The following is a 4,622-nucleotide window of genomic DNA, read 5'->3' on the forward strand; positions in this document are numbered from 1 at the left end:
CGCAAAACAGAATTTGCAAATATAAGGGTAGCTAATGTTATATTTAAAACTCGTCATAGAGAGGATTTTAAAATATGGATTACCTCTGAAAGTGCATATTAATTAAACTATGTTATATTCTAGTGTACTGTTGCAGCCATGTATACTGAACATCAACGATTAAGTCATTTCGGATATTGGTTTAAAATGCACAATTGTGGCCAGATACAACGATTGTTAAATAATTTTAGAATGTTATAGATAGATAGATAGATCTATTAATTTAAAGCGGGGGGAGGTCGTCGCATGCGGCAGACGGCCATAGCGTATCGTTGTATACAAACACGCGTCTACCCATGAGCCTTTGCGTCTTTAACGTGCGCTGTTATCGTCGCTTGGGACTCAATTCCCGCGCGTGCGCAGGTGACAACCCTTCCGCTTTAAAAGTGGTTGTTGTTTGAAAAAAATCAGGTCAAATACATATACAAGAGATTATGAATGTAATGAATAATGCACTGAATATATCAAGTGTATTATGGTACTGTCATGGACTGGCACTAATCTATTTCGAAGATTAGCAGTCTTGCGTTTTTCATCGTTTGGAAATCGAATTGTCTGTTTTATAGTAGAGACTTATATAACCAGGCAATTTCATACAATCGCTTTATCCTCCCATCTTCCTGGTAAATGTTTTAACACCTATGGAGGTGCCAACCATTGTTAAAGGACGTTAACAATAACCTCCGTCTCTCCCAGCCGTGATAGAATAATGGTTGTGAAACGTATAGTGGAGGACCTTCTACTCCCTTGGCAGATAACATTAACACTGTAGAAACAAAATAATACACATTCGGAGAAATCACAGATAGACCAAGGTTCCCGGCTTCCAGCTTCCAATTCAACTCCAATTCCCTAACTCCAATTACAATTGCTTACACCTCAGAAATATTTAAACGTGCGTATGCACGGAAAGTATGTTATGTGTTGTAGCTGCACGCCATTGACGAACTACGTAGTTTCTAAGTCTTGATTCTCAATGACAGATAACTAGTAATATCTATGAATCAGATGTTATTGTATCTCTTTGTTTTCTCTCATCTTGTTCTACAGCAAACGCGTGCACATGTCGGAAACAGACAACTCCCCCTCTCCACCAGATTGTGGATGGGGATGGATGGTTGTAGCTGGCACTTTTATAGTGCATTCTCTTACTGCTGGTGTTACCATGGCGTTTGGGGTGATATACGTAGCATTACTGGACGCATTTGGAGAATCGGGTGCCAAAACAGGTGATCTTGATAGCATAGCAATGGTATATGATGACTCACGTGATTGAGAACATGTTTTAAAGGTGACATGTCTCCACGTACGTCCAATTGTTATATTAAAAACGAAAACATTAGCTTTTGTATTTCCATCCTATCGGGTGTGATTGGTGCCAAAATTACATTTTTTTTCATTATATGAATATCTATATATCATTTCACCAATGTAAGTTATGTCATTATTTTTTATAATTATTTCATCATTACATCATTATTATGTCTTTCTTCCTGGTGCTTCTCAACTTAATGTAGCAAACATAACAGTGAATGTGTTAACGCCTATGGTGGTGCCACCCATTGTTAAAAAACGTTATCTTTTCCTTCCAATGATATACCATGGGAATGTCGAAATCCAAAATGTTTAGAACAGAATCAGCGAACTTATTTGTGTAGAGTCCGGTCAAACGCTGGTGGCAGCCATGTTTGTTTTTATTATTAGAGGACGCTTACGGGCGTAATCATTCCATATTTGGAATTCACGTTTCCTAATATGGTAGGATGAAAACACCCCGTAAAATGCCGCAAAATTACGGCAAGCTGTAAATGGCGTTACGGTGACAGATGTATAATAATAATGGATATGAAACGTAGAGTGTGGGGACCTTCAATCTACTCCCTTGGCAAATAACAATAACACAGTGACTGTAGAAACAAAAATATACACACTTGGAGAAATCACAGATAGACCACTTTAGACGGCTTCCAGCTTCCAAGTCAATTTTGTTCAAAACGACAACTGTACTTGGTTCTATAGTTATTTGTTCAGAGTATAGTACATTTCTCTAAAACGTTATATTTTTACAAAATGTATGCTGTGGAAGAAGTCAGTTAATAGAAATAGCCACACCGATCAGTTATACAGTCGGTGCATAATTGTATGTTCATTAGAAAAAAAAACATCCATCTTTTTCAGCTCTTGTTGGTAGTATAACATATATAGTGATGGTGTCTACGAATCTTTATAGTGTTCCGCTCACTTCTCGTTTTGGTCATCGACCCGTCGTTATTTGTGGTGGTGTCTTTTCATCCTTGTCACTTCTGTTGAGTTCTTTCTCCACCAGCTTGTCCCAGATGTACGTCACGTTCGGCATCATGACAGGCAAGTATTAAATCAAAATAGTTTATATAAATTCGAGTGTGTATGTAATATGGAAAAAGGTGAATCATACCTGGCCATATTTATGTGTTCGATGACATACCGAAACTGCAACCTCAAAAAACTCAACCCAGTCAATGACGCCTGATTGTTATTAATTATTCTGTTATTGGCGACTAATTTGCAGGCATTGGATACGGGTTCGCTCATCTGACGTCAGTTGTCATGGTTAGCATATATTTCAAGAAGAGGCTACCAACTGTTGTTGGGATTGGCAGTGCTGGCAATGGTGTTGGCATGTTTGTTTTCTCTCTAGTGACACAGAGCTTGCTGAATAGATATGGATGGAGGGGCACTATAATGATACTTAGCGGATTAACATTAAATATTTGCGTTTCTGGTACATTATTTCGTCCCTTAAAAGCAACAAATGAAAAGCATGAATTTATGCCGGAGGGATCGCCTTTGGAAAACATACATTCAGAGAGTCAAACGGAGAGTGCCCGCAGCGTACCTTCCAATACCGAGGCACAGTCTCAGCGAAACGAATGTGCAAACAAAACAATAAATCGGAAATGTATTCAGATATCAAAATATGTTTATAGATTTCTCAATATCATTTATTGTTTCGATTTGTGGAAGAACAGACAGTTTCTTCTAATCCAACTTAGTGTGTTTCTTTTTTATTTTGGACTTGTGATCCTCACGGCACATGTGGTAAGTAGTGTACTGTTTTTGGGTATACCTAGTTTTCTGGTAGATGTCCACAGCTCTTCATGTGTCGGTCCTTAGTCATTGTGATTGCATTTTAGTCATTTCTGATATATTTTGTGTCATTAAATTTGCTATTTTCAGATATTAGGATTTTATTTACACAGAAAGGCTACCGACAAAAGCAGAACATTTTCACACCATCGAAGCTATTGCCGATAGATAGTATGATTGTTAAACTATCCCAAAGCAAAATCCCTGACAAAAAAACATTAGTTTGATTTTCTTTTTCCAGAGATTTAGTGCTTCGGGTCACACGTAACTTCAGTTCGACTGGTGGGGGAATTCCTAATAACTTGTTGGATACATTCATAATTTAAAAGCGAACATGCCGTCTAATTGACCATTTTCCGTTCACTGCGAGAATCACGCGTCATACGTGAAATCGAACGTAAAAACAGGACAAACAAAGGTCATAGAGTCGTAGTGGCGTCAAACATCGCGTGGTCAATGTGAGCTACGAAATAAAGAAATTATGCGGCAGACGATCATTTCCTGAAGTTTTAGCCGAGGGTCGTTCTAATACATTGAAGTCATTTAACCAAGTTATTTTGTCCTCCTTCGACCTCAAGAAAATGGCTGTCAACAAATTACGCACGGTTTAGCGAACTAAGGCAAACCAACTTCAAACTAATCATTTTTGTCACAGTTTTCGCGCTGGTAAATGTTTAATATAATACTATCAATTGGGGGATATTTTCGGTTGCGTGATATATGGAAATAGTGTACTTTTAATCGACTTTTATTTGCGATACCATTTGGTGTCGCACGTTATGGGAGACACCATAGCTCTTCTGATTCGATAACAATCCTGATATCTGAGATAACAAATTTAATGAATCAAAATTTATCATAAATTACTAAAATACCACCACAAAGACTGAAGACAGACACAAGAAGAGCCATGGGCCAACAGCTAGTTTTCTGGCAGTATCAGTCTGAATTGTGGATATCTTTCAGCATATTTTTCATTCAAAGGTTAAATTAGAGACGCTATCCTAAGTAACCGTTAGTTAGGTTTATCAAAATTGTATACATGTTTAACTGCAGAATAAACTGCAAAAGCTAGGGGTGTAGTCATTTGGCAAACCTCAAGAAAAAGAGTGTTCTATTTTTCACACTAGTGCACATGTACATGGATGTTCGTCTTTGTTAGGAAGAGACATTGTTGGAAAATAGGGAGGAGTAAACACATATCTACAATTTTGTACAAACAATTTATGTTCAAAAATGTTCAAAACTGTGTTCAGTGTCTCTTAGCCATGCTTTAAAACCATTCACACAACTTTCCCTTTACTACGATTCAAGAACACGCATTATTTTACAAAGTCTGTTGACATAAAAGTCATTCACTTGAATTTAAGAAAATGTGGACGTTTGGGTAGCAATCGTGTTATTTTTGTATTGGTACATCCGCAAAATCATACAAAATAATCACAGGTACCATTTTC

This window comes from Saccoglossus kowalevskii, chromosome 9 (genome assembly GCF_978046115.1).
Source record: "Saccoglossus kowalevskii chromosome 9, keSacKowa6.1, whole genome shotgun sequence".
In the NCBI taxonomy this organism is placed as follows: domain Eukaryota; kingdom Metazoa; phylum Hemichordata; class Enteropneusta; family Harrimaniidae; genus Saccoglossus; species Saccoglossus kowalevskii.